Source organism: Microcebus murinus, chromosome 14, assembly GCF_040939455.1.
Source record: "Microcebus murinus isolate Inina chromosome 14, M.murinus_Inina_mat1.0, whole genome shotgun sequence".
NCBI lineage: Eukaryota > Metazoa > Chordata > Mammalia > Primates > Cheirogaleidae > Microcebus > Microcebus murinus.
The window spans coordinates 80,502,277-80,521,497 of record NC_134117.1 but is presented as its reverse complement, the minus strand read 5'-3'; the positions used below and the strand labels follow the sequence as shown (position 1 = coordinate 80,521,497).

The following is a 19,221-nucleotide window of genomic DNA, read 5'->3' as shown; positions in this document are numbered from 1 at the left end:
CCCAGGCGACGGAGGAGCCGGTCAGGCAGGGGCCGAGGACGGTGAGAGGCCCGGCGGGAAGGAGCATGTCAGGCAGGGGCAGAGGACGGTGACAGGCCGGGCGGGAAGGAGCCGGTCAGGCGGGGGCCCAGGACAGTGACGGGCCTGGCCGGGGAGGAGTGCGTCAGGCAGGGGCAGAGGAGACGGGCTGGGTAAGGGTTAGGGTTACAGTTAGGGCACAATTCACAATCGCAAAGATGTGGAAGCGACCCGAGTGCCCATCCATCCAGGAGTGCATTAATAAAATGTGGCGCGTGGACACCACGGAGTGCCATTCGGCTGTGAGGAGCAGCGGTGAGAGGGCGCCTCTCGTGTTCTCCTGGCCAGAGCTGGAACCCGTTCCAGTAGGCCAGGTATCCCAAGAACGGACACACGAGCACCACGTGAGCGCGCTCACCGGCAAATTGGTACGAACGGATGGACACCTAAGTGGACGGAGAGGAATCACCTTCATCGGGTGGGTGTCGGGCGGGTGGGGGGAGGGGATGGGCATACACATCCATTGGGAATGGGGTGGGTGCGCACCGACTGGGGGATGGGCGCACGTGAAGCTCTGACCCGAGGGGGGAGGCTTGGAGAGGGCAACGTACCCGACCTTAACATTGGTACCCCCACGATACGCTGGAGCAACATGAGAGGTATATGAATAAGAACACAGCGGGGAGGGGGGCACGGGCAACACATGTCACCTGAATACTTGGACTCCCATCATCTGCTTGAAAAGAGAGAGAAAAGAAAATGCAATAATAGAGGTAAGGGACACTTTTTAAAAATAATGAATCCGAAGAGAAAAGTAAAAGGAAGCCTGTGGAGCAGGTCTGGGTGTGACTCCGGATCCCCCAACATCAGGTGCCACCACCAAAGATTCCTACGTGTAGCCCATAGAACCCCAAAAGCAACGGGATGAGTTCTGGTCACACACTCCCTCAAAATGACATCCTGGCCTTCTTCTGGAACTCCCTCCCCTCTCAGACTCTCAAGGTTTCCTCCAGCGTGTCGGTTCCCACAGAGCAGACCTTTGGTCTGAGACCTGACAGTCCAGATGCCACGCGTGCTGCCGCGTGGCGGCGGTGTCGCGGCTCGGGACAAGAGGAGGCCCCACGGTGCGGGCTGGGGCGCCAGGCACCGCGGCGGGCGCTGAGGGTGGGGGTCACCCCCACCCCGGGCCGCCGCCGCGCTCCCAGAAAGGGGACAGAACAAGAGGCCAAAAAAAAACAAAAACAAAAAAGAAGCAGCCTGTGGCACCCGGTATTCCCAGGCGGTCTCCCATCCAAGTACTAACGAGGCCCGACCCTGCTTAGCTTCCGAGACCAGACGAGATCGGGCGCGTTCAGGGTGGTGTGGCCGTGGACGGCGGAGGGCGCCCCTGCCCCGCTCAAGAAGCCGAGCCTCTCTGCGCTAACCCCGCCGCCTCCTCCCGCCCCACGCACGCCCCGCGCCGGGCCGGGCCTGTTGAGTTCGCCGCCGGGTCCAGCGGGCTCCGAGGGACGGGGGTGATGGGCGGGGCGGGGCGGGGGGCTGTCTCTCTACACACACACACACACACACACACACTCACACTCACTCACACTCACACAAGATGCGCCTCCACGGCTGGACTCGTCAAGGTGGAGCCCTTCCAGCCCCCCTCGTCTCCTCCCCCGGCCTCGGCCTCCTTCACCTACCCGCTGCCCACCCCCAGCGCGTCGCCACCGCTGACTGCGCACGCGCGCGCGGGGCGCTCGCCCTTTGACCCCAGCCAGGGGCCGCCCTCCCCCACAACCCCTTTCAGCTGCGCCCCCCCTCGCCCTGTTGTTGGGCGGCCGCCTATTCCCCCGGGCCAGGGCTGGGGCACAGCGCAAGGGGGAGGGGAGCCAGTGTATGGGGCGTCTCTCTCTGGGGATGTGTCCCATGGGTGGGGTGGGGTGGCGTGGTTTGTGGGGCGCTGAAGAAATCAGTCCCCTCCATCTCCTACCTCTGGAAAACGCCCAAGCCCGTGGAGAACTGCCGGCACCGCTTCGTGGGGGCCGGGACCCTCCTCTGTGTCCTCCTGTGGCCCGGTCCAAGGGGCCTGGGCCTGGCCGGGGCTGCATTGGACCCCGACCACCCTGGCGTGTGGACTCGCTAAAAGTCGGCGATTAGATATTGGATTCCAGCTTCCTTGAGGTCATTTCACTAATGAGTGCACCGGGAAGGGTTTCCTAATCCATCTGTGAGGGTGGCAACTGAAAGAGAATTTTTTTTTTTTTTTTTATGAGACACAGTCTCGCTTTGTTGCCTAGGCTAGAGTGAGTGCAGTGGCGTTAGCCTAGCTCACAGCAACCTCAAACTCCTGGGCTCAAGCAATCCTTCTGCCTCAGCCTCCCAAGTAGCTGGGACTACAGGCATGCGCCACCATGCCTGGCTCATTTTCCTATATATATTAGTTGGCCAATTAATTTCTTTCTATTTACAGTAGAGACCGGGTCTGGCTCTTGCTCAGGCTGGTTTCGAACTCCTGACCTCGAGCAATCCGCCCGCCTCGGCCTCCCAGAGAGCTAGGATTACAGGCTTGAGCCACCGCGCCCGGCCTGAAAGAGAATTTGAAAGCTGACAGAATAGGCGAGGAAAGGCATAGGAGATTTCCACACCCAGTAAGGAAGCCTTTCCCGAAATGGAAGAAAGAAAGGAGCAAACAGAGACACCGGTAGCCCGCCCGGATGAGAGTCTGCCCCTGAGAGAAAGCACCCTGACCAGGCTCACCCGTGGGTGGGTGGCGAGCTAGCGGCATTCAGAAGAGCGAGGCCCGCAGTCTGTGCAGAAGACACCTGCACTCGGGTGTGTGTGGCGGCACGATTCCCAAGCAGCGCCAGATGTTAAACCAAGGAGAAGCCAGGGAGTTCCCAACGCCCCAGGTGTCCTCAGCCCACGACTGGCTGCTGTGGGAATGCGAAGCCCGGCTCCTTGTCTCAGAGCGGGGTTCCCAGGAGGATCAGGCTGAAGCTGGGACTTGGCCTCAAAGTGTCCCCTCGCATGGCCACCCCCTTCCCCTTCCTGCTCCTCTACTCCTGGTGCCCCTCCATCCAGGGGCCAGACCTTAAAGAGTCACCGCAAGAGAATCCTGGTCCCAAGGGAGCCTTCTGGGGGACCGGTGCTGAGAGAGGTTGTGGGCATGGCCCGCTGGGGCTCTGCCCGACCCAGGGCTGAGAGATGCAACCTCCCAGCTCTGGGTCCCTGCAGGAAGTGTTGGCAAACACAGGGCCGGTCCTCCAAAGGCCCAGGTGCAGGGAGCCCAGGCCAAGCAGCCTGTGGAAGAAGCCACTTGCCGTGCCACCCCGGGAACACGACTGCAGGCCCCGGCCCTTCCCACCTCCTCCTCCTCCTCCTCCCACCCGCACCCCCCCCCCGACATGGCACAGGGCTCGGAGACACCTCAGACTCTTGCTACCCAAAGTGCAAAGGGCATCAGTTGCTCCTCCAAACCCCCCCGCCCAGCAGACCACGTTGTCCAGCCAGCCCCCGGGCCTCCCTGGGGTGCCCAGCACAAAAGTGCAGACACCCACCGGACCCTCAGTCTCAGTTTTCGGAGGTTTTTGCCACTCTAAGGACCCGCAGGCCAGCTGGGCCTTCGGGCAGGACAGAGAGCCCCGGGATCCCATCAGGAGGCGGTCCCCACCTCCGCGGCTCTCCCCTTGCGGGGGGGCGGCAGCCGGCGGCCGCAGGGCCTCAGGGAAGACACCAGGCTGGGCCCCCCCGCGGCACAGCCGGGGCACGTCCCCCGCACGCGACTTAGGGACCGCTGCTGGAGACTGCTGCGGCCACCCTGCTGCCGGGTTTCTGGAGGGCTTCCTGGAAGCAGCGTCCACACCAAGCCCTTGGAAGGCCCAGGCGACGGAGGAGCCGGTCAGGCAGGGGCCGAGGACGGTGAGAGGCCCGGCGGGAAGGAGCATGTCAGGCAGGGGCAGAGGACGGTGACAGGCCGGGCGGGAAGGAGCCGGTCAGGCGGGGGCCCAGGACAGTGACGGGCCTGGCCGGGGAGGAGTGCGTCAGGCAGGGGCAGAGGAGACGGGCTGGGTAAGGGTTAGGGTTACAGTTAGGGCACAATTCACAATCGCAAAGATGTGGAAGCGACCCGAGTGCCCATCCATCCAGGAGTGCATTAATAAAATGTGGCGCGTGGACACCACGGAGTGCCATTCGGCTGTGAGGAGCAGCGGTGAGAGGGCGCCTCTCGTGTTCTCCTGGCCAGAGCTGGAACCCGTTCCAGTAGGCCAGGTATCCCAAGAACGGACACACGAGCACCACGTGAGCGCGCTCACCGGCAAATTGGTACGAACGGATGGACACCTAAGTGGACGGAGAGGAATCACCTTCATCGGGTGGGTGTCGGGCGGGTGGGGGGAGGGGATGGGCATACACATCCATTGGGAATGGGGTGGGTGCGCACCGACTGGGGGATGGGCGCACGTGAAGCTCTGACCCGAGGGGGGAGGCTTGGAGAGGGCAACGTACCCGACCTTAACATTGGTACCCCCACGATACGCTGGAGCAACATGAGAGGTATATGAATAAGAACACAGCGGGGAGGGGGGCACGGGCAACACATGTCACCTGAATACTTGGACTCCCATCATCTGCTTGAAAAGAGAGAGAAAAGAAAATGCAATAATAGAGGTAAGGGACACTTTTTAAAAATAATGAATCCGAAGAGAAAAGTAAAAGGAAGCCTGTGGAGCAGGTCTGGGTGTGACTCCGGATCCCCCAACATCAGGTGCCACCACCAAAGATTCCTACGTGTAGCCCATAGAACCCCAAAAGCAACGGGACGAGTTCTGGTCACACACTCCCTCAAAATGACATCCTGGCCTTCTTCTGGAACTCCCTCCCCTCTCAGACTCTCAAGGTTTCCTCCAGCGTGTCGGTTCCCACAGAGCAGACCTTTGGTCTGAGACCTGACAGTCCAGATGCCACGCGTGCTGCCGCGTGGCGGCGGTGTCGCGGCTCGGGACAAGAGGAGGCCCCACGGTGCGGGCTGGGGCGCCAGGCACCGCGGCGGGCGCTGAGGGTGGGGGTCACCCCCACCCCGGGCCGCCGCCGCGCTCCCAGAAAGGGGACAGAACAAGAGGCCAAAAAAAAACAAAAACAAAAAAGAAGCAGCCTGTGGCACCCGGTATTCCCAGGCGGTCTCCCATCCAAGTACTAACGAGGCCCGACCCTGCTTAGCTTCCGAGACCAGACGAGATCGGGCGCGTTCAGGGTGGTGTGGCCGTGGACGGCGGAGGGCGCCCCTGCCCCGCTCAAGAAGCCGAGCCTCTCTGCGCTAACCCCGCCGCCTCCTCCCGCCCCACGCACGCCCCGCGCCGGGCCGGGCCTGTTGAGTTCGCCGCCGGGTCCAGCGGGCTCCGAGGGACGGGGGTGATGGGCGGGGCGGGGCGGGGGGCTGTCTCTCTACACACACACACACACACACACACACTCACACTCACTCACACTCACACAAGATGCGCCTCCACGGCTGGACTCGTCAAGGTGGAGCCCTTCCAGCCCCCCTCGTCTCCTCCCCCGGCCTCGGCCTCCTTCACCTACCCGCTGCCCACCCCCAGCGCGTCGCCACCGCTGACTGCGCACGCGCGCGCGGGGCGCTCGCCCTTTGACCCCAGCCAGGGGCCGCCCTCCCCCACAACCCCTTTCAGCTGCGCCCCCCCTCGCCCTGTTGTTGGGCGGCCGCCTATTCCCCCGGGCCAGGGCTGGGGCACAGCGCAAGGGGGAGGGGAGCCAGTGTATGGGGCGTCTCTCTCTGGGGATGTGTCCCATGGGTGGGGTGGGGTGGCGTGGTTTGTGGGGCGCTGAAGAAATCAGTCCCCTCCATCTCCTACCTCTGGAAAACGCCCAAGCCCGTGGAGAACTGCCGGCACCGCTTCGTGGGGGCCGGGACCCTCCTCTGTGTCCTCCTGTGGCCCGGTCCAAGGGGCCTGGGCCTGGCCGGGGCTGCATTGGACCCCGACCACCCTGGCGTGTGGACTCGCTAAAAGTCGGCGATTAGATATTGGATTCCAGCTTCCTTGAGGTCATTTCACTAATGAGTGCACCGGGAAGGGTTTCCTAATCCATCTGTGAGGGTGGCAACTGAAAGAGAATTTTTTTTTTTTTTTATGAGACACAGTCTCGCTTTGTTGCCTAGGCTAGAGTGAGTGCAGTGGCGTTAGCCTAGCTCACAGCAACCTCAAACTCCTGGGCTCAAGCAATCCTTCTGCCTCAGCCTCCCAAGTAGCTGGGACTACAGGCATGCGCCACCATGCCTGGCTCATTTTCCTATATATATTAGTTGGCCAATTAATTTCTTTCTATTTACAGTAGAGACCGGGTCTGGCTCTTGCTCAGGCTGGTTTCGAACTCCTGACCTCGAGCAATCCGCCCGCCTCGGCCTCCCAGAGAGCTAGGATTACAGGCTTGAGCCACCGCGCCCGGCCTGAAAGAGAATTTGAAAGCTGACAGAATAGGCGAGGAAAGGCATAGGAGATTTCCACACCCAGTAAGGAAGCCTTTCCCGAAATGGAAGAAAGAAAGGAGCAAACAGAGACACCGGTAGCCCGCCCGGATGAGAGTCTGCCCCTGAGAGAAAGCACCCTGACCAGGCTCACCCGTGGGTGGGTGGCGAGCTAGCGGCATTCAGAAGAGCGAGGCCCGCAGTCTGTGCAGAAGACACCTGCACTCGGGTGTGTGTGGCGGCACGATTCCCAAGCAGCGCCAGATGTTAAACCAAGGAGAAGCCAGGGAGTTCCCAACGCCCCAGGTGTCCTCAGCCCACGACTGGCTGCTGTGGGAATGCGAAGCCCGGCTCCTTGTCTCAGAGCGGGGTTCCCAGGAGGATCAGGCTGAAGCTGGGACTTGGCCTCAAAGTGTCCCCTCGCATGGCCACCCCCTTCCCCTTCCTGCTCCTCTACTCCTGGTGCCCCTCCATCCAGGGGCCAGACCTTAAAGAGTCACCGCAAGAGAATCCTGGTCCCAAGGGAGCCTTCTGGGGGACCGGTGCTGAGAGAGGTTGTGGGCATGGCCCGCTGGGGCTCTGCCCGACCCAGGGCTGAGAGATGCAACCTCCCAGCTCTGGGTCCCTGCAGGAAGTGTTGGCAAACACAGGGCCGGTCCTCCAAAGGCCCAGGTGCAGGGAGCCCAGGCCAAGCAGCCTGTGGAAGAAGCCACTTGCCGTGCCACCCCGGGAACACGACTGCAGGCCCCGGCCCTTCCCACCTCCTCCTCCTCCTCCTCCCACCCGCACCCCCCCCCCGACATGGCACAGGGCTCGGAGACACCTCAGACTCTTGCTACCCAAAGTGCAAAGGGCATCAGTTGCTCCTCCAAACCCCCCCGCCCAGCAGACCACGTTGTCCAGCCAGCCCCCGGGCCTCCCTGGGGTGCCCAGCACAAAAGTGCAGACACCCACCGGACCCTCAGTCTCAGTTTTCGGAGGTTTTTGCCACTCTAAGGACCCGCAGGCCAGCTGGGCCTTCGGGCAGGACAGAGAGCCCCGGGATCCCATCAGGAGGCGGTCCCCACCTCCGCGGCTCTCCCCTTGCGGGGGGGCGGCAGCCGGCGGCCGCAGGGCCTCAGGGAAGACACCAGGCTGGGCCCCCCCGCGGCACAGCCGGGGCACGTCCCCCGCACGCGACTTAGGGACCGCTGCTGGAGACTGCTGCGGCCACCCTGCTGCCGGGTTTCTGGAGGGCTTCCTGGAAGCAGCGTCCACACCAAGCCCTTGGAAGGCCCAGGCGACGGAGGAGCCGGTCAGGCAGGGGCCGAGGACGGTGAGAGGCCCGGCGGGAAGGAGCATGTCAGGCAGGGGCAGAGGACGGTGACAGGCCGGGCGGGAAGGAGCCGGTCAGGCGGGGGCCCAGGACAGTGACGGGCCTGGCCGGGGAGGAGTGCGTCAGGCAGGGGCAGAGGAGACGGGCTGGGTAAGGGTTAGGGTTACAGTTAGGGCACAATTCACAATCGCAAAGATGTGGAAGCGACCCGAGTGCCCATCCATCCAGGAGTGCATTAATAAAATGTGGCGCGTGGACACCACGGAGTGCCATTCGGCTGTGAGGAGCAGCGGTGAGAGGGCGCCTCTCGTGTTCTCCTGGCCAGAGCTGGAACCCGTTCCAGTAGGCCAGGTATCCCAAGAACGGACACACGAGCACCACGTGAGCGCGCTCACCGGCAAATTGGTACGAACGGATGGACACCTAAGTGGACGGAGAGGAATCACCTTCATCGGGTGGGTGTCGGGCGGGTGGGGGGAGGGGATGGGCATACACATCCATTGGGAATGGGGTGGGTGCGCACCGACTGGGGGATGGGCGCACGTGAAGCTCTGACCCGAGGGGGGAGGCTTGGAGAGGGCAACGTACCCGACCTTAACATTGGTACCCCCACGATACGCTGGAGCAACATGAGAGGTATATGAATAAGAACACAGCGGGGAGGGGGGCACGGGCAACACATGTCACCTGAATACTTGGACTCCCATCATCTGCTTGAAAAGAGAGAGAAAAGAAAATGCAATAATAGAGGTAAGGGACACTTTTTAAAAATAATGAATCCGAAGAGAAAAGTAAAAGGAAGCCTGTGGAGCAGGTCTGGGTGTGACTCCGGATCCCCCAACATCAGGTGCCACCACCAAAGATTCCTACGTGTAGCCCATAGAACCCCAAAAGCAACGGGACGAGTTCTGGTCACACACTCCCTCAAAATGACATCCTGGCCTTCTTCTGGAACTCCCTCCCCTCTCAGACTCTCAAGGTTTCCTCCAGCGTGTCGGTTCCCACAGAGCAGACCTTTGGTCTGAGACCTGACAGTCCAGATGCCACGCGTGCTGCCGCGTGGCGGCGGTGTCGCGGCTCGGGACAAGAGGAGGCCCCACGGTGCGGGCTGGGGCGCCAGGCACCGCGGCGGGCGCTGAGGGTGGGGGTCACCCCCACCCCGGGCCGCCGCCGCGCTCCCAGAAAGGGGACAGAACAAGAGGCCAAAAAAAAACAAAAACAAAAAAGAAGCAGCCTGTGGCACCCGGTATTCCCAGGCGGTCTCCCATCCAAGTACTAACGAGGCCCGACCCTGCTTAGCTTCCGAGACCAGACGAGATCGGGCGCGTTCAGGGTGGTGTGGCCGTGGACGGCGGAGGGCGCCCCTGCCCCGCTCAAGAAGCCGAGCCTCTCTGCGCTAACCCCGCCGCCTCCTCCCGCCCCACGCACGCCCCGCGCCGGGCCGGGCCTGTTGAGTTCGCCGCCGGGTCCAGCGGGCTCCGAGGGACGGGGGTGATGGGCGGGGCGGGGCGGGGGGCTGTCTCTCTACACACACACACACACACACACACACTCACACTCACTCACACTCACACAAGATGCGCCTCCACGGCTGGACTCGTCAAGGTGGAGCCCTTCCAGCCCCCCTCGTCTCCTCCCCCGGCCTCGGCCTCCTTCACCTACCCGCTGCCCACCCCCAGCGCGTCGCCACCGCTGACTGCGCACGCGCGCGCGGGGCGCTCGCCCTTTGACCCCAGCCAGGGGCCGCCCTCCCCCACAACCCCTTTCAGCTGCGCCCCCCCTCGCCCTGTTGTTGGGCGGCCGCCTATTCCCCCGGGCCAGGGCTGGGGCACAGCGCAAGGGGGAGGGGAGCCAGTGTATGGGGCGTCTCTCTCTGGGGATGTGTCCCATGGGTGGGGTGGGGTGGCGTGGTTTGTGGGGCGCTGAAGAAATCAGTCCCCTCCATCTCCTACCTCTGGAAAACGCCCAAGCCCGTGGAGAACTGCCGGCACCGCTTCGTGGGGGCCGGGACCCTCCTCTGTGTCCTCCTGTGGCCCGGTCCAAGGGGCCTGGGCCTGGCCGGGGCTGCATTGGACCCCGACCACCCTGGCGTGTGGACTCGCTAAAAGTCGGCGATTAGATATTGGATTCCAGCTTCCTTGAGGTCATTTCACTAATGAGTGCACCGGGAAGGGTTTCCTAATCCATCTGTGAGGGTGGCAACTGAAAGAGAATTTTTTTTTTTTTTTATGAGACACAGTCTCGCTTTGTTGCCTAGGCTAGAGTGAGTGCAGTGGCGTTAGCCTAGCTCACAGCAACCTCAAACTCCTGGGCTCAAGCAATCCTTCTGCCTCAGCCTCCCAAGTAGCTGGGACTACAGGCATGCGCCACCATGCCTGGCTCATTTTCCTATATATATTAGTTGGCCAATTAATTTCTTTCTATTTACAGTAGAGACCGGGTCTGGCTCTTGCTCAGGCTGGTTTCGAACTCCTGACCTCGAGCAATCCGCCCGCCTCGGCCTCCCAGAGAGCTAGGATTACAGGCTTGAGCCACCGCGCCCGGCCTGAAAGAGAATTTGAAAGCTGACAGAATAGGCGAGGAAAGGCATAGGAGATTTCCACACCCAGTAAGGAAGCCTTTCCCGAAATGGAAGAAAGAAAGGAGCAAACAGAGACACCGGTAGCCCGCCCGGATGAGAGTCTGCCCCTGAGAGAAAGCACCCTGACCAGGCTCACCCGTGGGTGGGTGGCGAGCTAGCGGCATTCAGAAGAGCGAGGCCCGCAGTCTGTGCAGAAGACACCTGCACTCGGGTGTGTGTGGCGGCACGATTCCCAAGCAGCGCCAGATGTTAAACCAAGGAGAAGCCAGGGAGTTCCCAACGCCCCAGGTGTCCTCAGCCCACGACTGGCTGCTGTGGGAATGCGAAGCCCGGCTCCTTGTCTCAGAGCGGGGTTCCCAGGAGGATCAGGCTGAAGCTGGGACTTGGCCTCAAAGTGTCCCCTCGCATGGCCACCCCCTTCCCCTTCCTGCTCCTCTACTCCTGGTGCCCCTCCATCCAGGGGCCAGACCTTAAAGAGTCACCGCAAGAGAATCCTGGTCCCAAGGGAGCCTTCTGGGGGACCGGTGCTGAGAGAGGTTGTGGGCATGGCCCGCTGGGGCTCTGCCCGACCCAGGGCTGAGAGATGCAACCTCCCAGCTCTGGGTCCCTGCAGGAAGTGTTGGCAAACACAGGGCCGGTCCTCCAAAGGCCCAGGTGCAGGGAGCCCAGGCCAAGCAGCCTGTGGAAGAAGCCACTTGCCGTGCCACCCCGGGAACACGACTGCAGGCCCCGGCCCTTCCCACCTCCTCCTCCTCCTCCTCCCACCCGCACCCCCCCCCCGACATGGCACAGGGCTCGGAGACACCTCAGACTCTTGCTACCCAAAGTGCAAAGGGCATCAGTTGCTCCTCCAAACCCCCCCGCCCAGCAGACCACGTTGTCCAGCCAGCCCCCGGGCCTCCCTGGGGTGCCCAGCACAAAAGTGCAGACACCCACCGGACCCTCAGTCTCAGTTTTCGGAGGTTTTTGCCACTCTAAGGACCCGCAGGCCAGCTGGGCCTTCGGGCAGGACAGAGAGCCCCGGGATCCCATCAGGAGGCGGTCCCCACCTCCGCGGCTCTCCCCTTGCGGGGGGGCGGCAGCCGGCGGCCGCAGGGCCTCAGGGAAGACACCAGGCTGGGCCCCCCCGCGGCACAGCCGGGGCACGTCCCCCGCACGCGACTTAGGGACCGCTGCTGGAGACTGCTGCGGCCACCCTGCTGCCGGGTTTCTGGAGGGCTTCCTGGAAGCAGCGTCCACACCAAGCCCTTGGAAGGCCCAGGCGACGGAGGAGCCGGTCAGGCAGGGGCCGAGGACGGTGAGAGGCCCGGCGGGAAGGAGCATGTCAGGCAGGGGCAGAGGACGGTGACAGGCCGGGCGGGAAGGAGCCGGTCAGGCGGGGGCCCAGGACAGTGACGGGCCTGGCCGGGGAGGAGTGCGTCAGGCAGGGGCAGAGGAGACGGGCTGGGTAAGGGTTAGGGTTACAGTTAGGGCACAATTCACAATCGCAAAGATGTGGAAGCGACCCGAGTGCCCATCCATCCAGGAGTGCATTAATAAAATGTGGCGCGTGGACACCACGGAGTGCCATTCGGCTGTGAGGAGCAGCGGTGAGAGGGCGCCTCTCGTGTTCTCCTGGCCAGAGCTGGAACCCGTTCCAGTAGGCCAGGTATCCCAAGAACGGACACACGAGCACCACGTGAGCGCGCTCACCGGCAAATTGGTACGAACGGATGGACACCTAAGTGGACGGAGAGGAATCACCTTCATCGGGTGGGTGTCGGGCGGGTGGGGGGAGGGGATGGGCATACACATCCATTGGGAATGGGGTGGGTGCGCACCGACTGGGGGATGGGCGCACGTGAAGCTCTGACCCGAGGGGGGAGGCTTGGAGAGGGCAACGTACCCGACCTTAACATTGGTACCCCCACGATACGCTGGAGCAACATGAGAGGTATATGAATAAGAACACAGCGGGGAGGGGGGCACGGGCAACACATGTCACCTGAATACTTGGACTCCCATCATCTGCTTGAAAAGAGAGAGAAAAGAAAATGCAATAATAGAGGTAAGGGACACTTTTTAAAAATAATGAATCCGAAGAGAAAAGTAAAAGGAAGCCTGTGGAGCAGGTCTGGGTGTGACTCCGGATCCCCCAACATCAGGTGCCACCACCAAAGATTCCTACGTGTAGCCCATAGAACCCCAAAAGCAACGGGACGAGTTCTGGTCACACACTCCCTCAAAATGACATCCTGGCCTTCTTCTGGAACTCCCTCCCCTCTCAGACTCTCAAGGTTTCCTCCAGCGTGTCGGTTCCCACAGAGCAGACCTTTGGTCTGAGACCTGACAGTCCAGATGCCACGCGTGCTGCCGCGTGGCGGCGGTGTCGCGGCTCGGGACAAGAGGAGGCCCCACGGTGCGGGCTGGGGCGCCAGGCACCGCGGCGGGCGCTGAGGGTGGGGGTCACCCCCACCCCGGGCCGCCGCCGCGCTCCCAGAAAGGGGACAGAACAAGAGGCCAAAAAAAAACAAAAACAAAAAAGAAGCAGCCTGTGGCACCCGGTATTCCCAGGCGGTCTCCCATCCAAGTACTAACGAGGCCCGACCCTGCTTAGCTTCCGAGACCAGACGAGATCGGGCGCGTTCAGGGTGGTGTGGCCGTGGACGGCGGAGGGCGCCCCTGCCCCGCTCAAGAAGCCGAGCCTCTCTGCGCTAACCCCGCCGCCTCCTCCCGCCCCACGCACGCCCCGCGCCGGGCCGGGCCTGTTGAGTTCGCCGCCGGGTCCAGCGGGCTCCGAGGGACGGGGGTGATGGGCGGGGCGGGGCGGGGGGCTGTCTCTCTACACACACACACACACACACACACACTCACACTCACTCACACTCACACAAGATGCGCCTCCACGGCTGGACTCGTCAAGGTGGAGCCCTTCCAGCCCCCCTCGTCTCCTCCCCCGGCCTCGGCCTCCTTCACCTACCCGCTGCCCACCCCCAGCGCGTCGCCACCGCTGACTGCGCACGCGCGCGCGGGGCGCTCGCCCTTTGACCCCAGCCAGGGGCCGCCCTCCCCCACAACCCCTTTCAGCTGCGCCCCCCCTCGCCCTGTTGTTGGGCGGCCGCCTATTCCCCCGGGCCAGGGCTGGGGCACAGCGCAAGGGGGAGGGGAGCCAGTGTATGGGGCGTCTCTCTCTGGGGATGTGTCCCATGGGTGGGGTGGGGTGGCGTGGTTTGTGGGGCGCTGAAGAAATCAGTCCCCTCCATCTCCTACCTCTGGAAAACGCCCAAGCCCGTGGAGAACTGCCGGCACCGCTTCGTGGGGGCCGGGACCCTCCTCTGTGTCCTCCTGTGGCCCGGTCCAAGGGGCCTGGGCCTGGCCGGGGCTGCATTGGACCCCGACCACCCTGGCGTGTGGACTCGCTAAAAGTCGGCGATTAGATATTGGATTCCAGCTTCCTTGAGGTCATTTCACTAATGAGTGCACCGGGAAGGGTTTCCTAATCCATCTGTGAGGGTGGCAACTGAAAGAGAATTTTTTTTTTTTTTTATGAGACACAGTCTCGCTTTGTTGCCTAGGCTAGAGTGAGTGCAGTGGCGTTAGCCTAGCTCACAGCAACCTCAAACTCCTGGGCTCAAGCAATCCTTCTGCCTCAGCCTCCCAAGTAGCTGGGACTACAGGCATGCGCCACCATGCCTGGCTCATTTTCCTATATATATTAGTTGGCCAATTAATTTCTTTCTATTTACAGTAGAGACCGGGTCTGGCTCTTGCTCAGGCTGGTTTCGAACTCCTGACCTCGAGCAATCCGCCCGCCTCGGCCTCCCAGAGAGCTAGGATTACAGGCTTGAGCCACCGCGCCCGGCCTGAAAGAGAATTTGAAAGCTGACAGAATAGGCGAGGAAAGGCATAGGAGATTTCCACACCCAGTAAGGAAGCCTTTCCCGAAATGGAAGAAAGAAAGGAGCAAACAGAGACACCGGTAGCCCGCCCGGATGAGAGTCTGCCCCTGAGAGAAAGCACCCTGACCAGGCTCACCCGTGGGTGGGTGGCGAGCTAGCGGCATTCAGAAGAGCGAGGCCCGCAGTCTGTGCAGAAGACACCTGCACTCGGGTGTGTGTGGCGGCACGATTCCCAAGCAGCGCCAGATGTTAAACCAAGGAGAAGCCAGGGAGTTCCCAACGCCCCAGGTGTCCTCAGCCCACGACTGGCTGCTGTGGGAATGCGAAGCCCGGCTCCTTGTCTCAGAGCGGGGTTCCCAGGAGGATCAGGCTGAAGCTGGGACTTGGCCTCAAAGTGTCCCCTCGCATGGCCACCCCCTTCCCCTTCCTGCTCCTCTACTCCTGGTGCCCCTCCATCCAGGGGCCAGACCTTAAAGAGTCACCGCAAGAGAATCCTGGTCCCAAGGGAGCCTTCTGGGGGACCGGTGCTGAGAGAGGTTGTGGGCATGGCCCGCTGGGGCTCTGCCCGACCCAGGGCTGAGAGATGCAACCTCCCAGCTCTGGGTCCCTGCAGGAAGTGTTGGCAAACACAGGGCCGGTCCTCCAAAGGCCCAGGTGCAGGGAGCCCAGGCCAAGCAGCCTGTGGAAGAAGCCACTTGCCGTGCCACCCCGGGAACACGACTGCAGGCCCCGGCCCTTCCCACCTCCTCCTCCTCCTCCTCCCACCCGCACCCCCCCCCCGACATGGCACAGGGCTCGGAGACACCTCAGACTCTTGCTACCCAAAGTGCAAAGGGCATCAGTTGCTCCTCCAAACCCCCCCGCCCAGCAGACCACGTTGTCCAGCCAGCCCCCGGGCCTCCCTGGGGTGCCCAGCACAAAAGTGCAGACACCCACCGGACCCTCAGTCTCAGTTTTCGGAGGTTTTTGCCACTCTAAGGACCCGCAGGCCAGCTGGGCCTTCGGGCAGGACAGAGAGCCCCGGGATCCCATCAGGAGGCGGTCCCCACCTCCGCGGCTCTCCCCTTGCGGGGGGGCGGCAGCCGGCGGCCGCAGGGCCTCAGGGAAGACACCAGGCTGGGCCCCCCCGCGGCACAGCCGGGGCACGTCCCCCGCACGCGACTTAGGGACCGCTGCTGGAGACTGCTGCGGCCACCCTGCTGCCGGGTTTCTGGAGGGCTTCCTGGAAGCAGCGTCCACACCAAGCCCTTGGAAGGCCCAGGCGACGGAGGAGCCGGTCAGGCAGGGGCCGAGGACGGTGAGAGGCCCGGCGGGAAGGAGCATGTCAGGCAGGGGCAGAGGACGGTGACAGGCCGGGCGGGAAGGAGCCGGTCAGGCGGGGGCCCAGGACAGTGACGGGCCTGGCCGGGGAGGAGTGCGTCAGGCAGGGGCAGAGGAGACGGGCTGGGTAAGGGTTAGGGTTACAGTTAGGGCACAATTCACAATCGCAAAGATGTGGAAGCGACCCGAGTGCCCATCCATCCAGGAGTGCATTAATAAAATGTGGCGCGTGGACACCACGGAGTGCCATTCGGCTGTGAGGAGCAGCGGTGAGAGGGCGCCTCTCGTGTTCTCCTGGCCAGAGCTGGAACCCGTTCCAGTAGGCCAGGTATCCCAAGAACGGACACACGAGCACCACGTGAGCGCGCTCACCGGCAAATTGGTACGAACGGATGGACACCTAAGTGGACGGAGAGGAATCACCTTCATCGGGTGGGTGTCGGGCGGGTGGGGGGAGGGGATGGGCATACACATCCATTGGGAATGGGGTGGGTGCGCACCGACTGGGGGATGGGCGCACGTGAAGCTCTGACCCGAGGGGGGAGGCTTGGAGAGGGCAACGTACCCGACCTTAACATTGGTACCCCCACGATACGCTGGAGCAACATGAGAGGTATATGAATAAGAACACAGCGGGGAGGGGGGCACGGGCAACACATGTCACCTGAATACTTGGACTCCCATCATCTGCTTGAAAAGAGAGAGAAAAGAAAATGCAATAATAGAGGTAAGGGACACTTTTTAAAAATAATGAATCCGAAGAGAAAAGTAAAAGGAAGCCTGTGGAGCAGGTCTGGGTGTGACTCCGGATCCCCCAACATCAGGTGCCACCACCAAAGATTCCTACGTGTAGCCCATAGAACCCCAAAAGCAACGGGACGAGTTCTGGTCACACACTCCCTCAAAATGACATCCTGGCCTTCTTCTGGAACTCCCTCCCCTCTCAGACTCTCAAGGTTTCCTCCAGCGTGTCGGTTCCCACAGAGCAGACCTTTGGTCTGAGACCTGACAGTCCAGATGCCACGCGTGCTGCCGCGTGGCGGCGGTGTCGCGGCTCGGGACAAGAGGAGGCCCCACGGTGCGGGCTGGGGCGCCAGGCACCGCGGCGGGCGCTGAGGGTGGGGGTCACCCCCACCCCGGGCCGCCGCCGCGCTCCCAGAAAGGGGACAGAACAAGAGGCCAAAAAAAAACAAAAACAAAAAAGAAGCAGCCTGTGGCACCCGGTATTCCCAGGCGGTCTCCCATCCAAGTACTAACGAGGCCCGACCCTGCTTAGCTTCCGAGACCAGACGAGATCGGGCGCGTTCAGGGTGGTGTGGCCGTGGACGGCGGAGGGCGCCCCTGCCCCGCTCAAGAAGCCGAGCCTCTCTGCGCTAACCCCGCCGCCTCCTCCCGCCCCACGCACGCCCCGCGCCGGGCCGGGCCTGTTGAGTTCGCCGCCGGGTCCAGCGGGCTCCGAGGGACGGGGGTGATGGGCGGGGCGGGGCGGGGGGCTGTCTCTCTACACACACACACACACACACACACTCACACTCACTCACACTCACACAAGATGCGCCTCCACGGCTGGACTCGTCAAGGTGGAGCCCTTCCAGCCCCCCTCGTCTCCTCCCCCGGCCTCGGCCTCCTTCACCTACCCGCTGCCCACCCCCAGCGCGTCGCCACCGCTGACTGCGCACGCGCGCGCGGGGCGCTCGCCCTTTGACCCCAGCCAGGGGCCGCCCTCCCCCACAACCCCTTTCAGCTGCGCCCCCCCTCGCCCTGTTGTTGGGCGGCCGCCTATTCCCCCGGGCCAGGGCTGGGGCACAGCGCAAGGGGGAGGGGAGCCAGTGTATGGGGCGTCTCTCTCTGGGGATGTGTCCCATGGGTGGGGTGGGGTGGCGTGGTTTGTGGGGCGCTGAAGAAATCAGTCCCCTCCATCTCCTACCTCTGGAAAACGCCCAAGCCCGTGGAGAACTGCCGGCACCGCTTCGTGGGGGCCGGGACCCTCCTCTGTGTCCTCCTGTGGCCCGGTCCAAGGGGCCTGGGCCTGGCCGGGGCTGCATTGGACCCCGACCACCCTGGCGTGTGGACTCGCTAAAAGTCGGCGATTAGATATTGGATTCCAGCTTCCTTGAGGTCATTTCACTAATGAGTGCACCGGGAAGGGTTTCCTAATCCATCTGTGAGGGTGGCAACTGAAAGAGAATTTTTTTTTTTTTTTTTATGAGACACAGTCTCGCTTTGTTGCCTAGGCTAGAGTGAGTGCAGTGGCGTTAGCCTAGCTCACAGCAACCTCAAACTCCTGGGCTCAAGCAATCCTTCTGCCTCAGCCTCCCAAGTAGCTGGGACTACAGGCATGCGCCACCATGCCTGGCTCATTTTCCTATATATATTAGTTGGCCAATTAATTTCTTTCTATTTACAGTAGAGACCGGGTCTGGCTCTTGCTCAGGCTGGTTTCGAACTCCTGACCTCGAGCAATCCGCCCGCCTCGGCCTCCCAGAGAGCTAGGATTACAGGCTTGAGCCACCGCGCCCGGCCTGAAAGAGAATTTGAAAGCTGACAGAATAGGCGAGGAAAGGCATAGGAGATTTCCACACCCAGTAAGGAAGCCTTTCCCGAAATGGAAGAAAGAAAGGAGCAAACAGAGACACCGGTAGCCCGCCCGGATGAGAGTCTGCCCCTGAGAGAAAGCACCCTGACCAGGCTCACCCGTGGGTGGGTGGCGAGCTAGCGGCATTCAGAAGAGCGAGGCCCGCAGTCTGTGCAGAAGACACCTGCACTCGGGTGTGTGTGGCGGCACGATTCCCAAGCAGCGCCAGATGTTAAACCAAGGAGAAGCCAGGGAGTTCCCAACGCCCCAGGTGTCCTCAGCCCACGACTGGCTGCTGTGGGAATGCGAAGCCCGGCTCCTTGTCTCAGAGCGGGGTTCCCAGGAGGATCAGGCTGAAGCTGGGACTTGGCCTCAAAGTGTCCCCTCGCATGGCCACCCCCTTCCCCTTCCTGCTCCTCTACTCCTGGTGCCCCTCCATCCAGGGGCCAGACCTTAAAGAGTCACCGCAAGAGAATCCTGGTCCCAAGGGAGCCTTCTGGGGGACCGGTGCTGAGAGAGGTTGTGGGCATGGCCCGCTGGGGCTCTGCCCGACCCAGGGCTGAGAGATGCAACCTCCCAGCTCTGGGTCCCTGCAGGAAGTGTTGGCAAACACAGGGCCGGTCCTCCAAAGGCCCAGGTGCAGGGAGCCCAGGCCAAGCAGCCTGTGGAAGAAGCCACTTGCCGTGCCACCCCGGGAACACGACTGCAGGCCCCGGCCCTTCCCACCTCCTCCTCCTCCTCCTCCCACCCGCACCCCCCCCCCGACATGGCACAGGGCTCGGAGACACCTCAGACTCTTGCTACCCAAAGTGCAAAGGGCATCAGTTGCTCCTCCAAACCCCCCCGCCCAGCAGACCACGTTGTCCAGCCAGCCCCCGGGCCTCCCTGGGGTGCCCAGCACAAAAGTGCAGACACCCACCGGACCCTCAGTCTCAGTTTTCGGAGGTTTTTGCCACTCTAAGGACCCGCAGGCCAGCTGGGCCTTCGGGCAGGACAGAGAGCCCCGGGATCCCATCAGGAGGCGGTCCCCACCTCCGCGGCTCTCCCCTTGCGGGGGGGCGGCAGCCG

The 19,221-nt window shown here is 62.7% G+C and overlaps 5 pseudogenes; all 5 read right to left on the bottom strand.

The window, feature by feature from the left end:
* Positions 1–1,272: 1,272 nt before the first annotated feature.
* Positions 1,273–1,391, bottom strand: LOC142875909 (uncharacterized; annotated as a pseudogene).
* A 3,761-nt stretch (positions 1,392–5,152) lies between these two features.
* On the bottom strand, positions 5,153–5,271 carry LOC142875908 (uncharacterized; annotated as a pseudogene).
* A 3,759-nt stretch (positions 5,272–9,030) lies between these two features.
* Positions 9,031–9,149, bottom strand: LOC142875907 (uncharacterized; annotated as a pseudogene).
* A 3,759-nt stretch (positions 9,150–12,908) lies between these two features.
* LOC142875906 (uncharacterized) lies at positions 12,909–13,027 on the bottom strand (annotated as a pseudogene).
* A 3,759-nt stretch (positions 13,028–16,786) lies between these two features.
* Positions 16,787–16,905, bottom strand: LOC142875905 (uncharacterized; annotated as a pseudogene).
* Between the last annotated feature and the right edge of the window lie 2,316 nt (positions 16,906–19,221).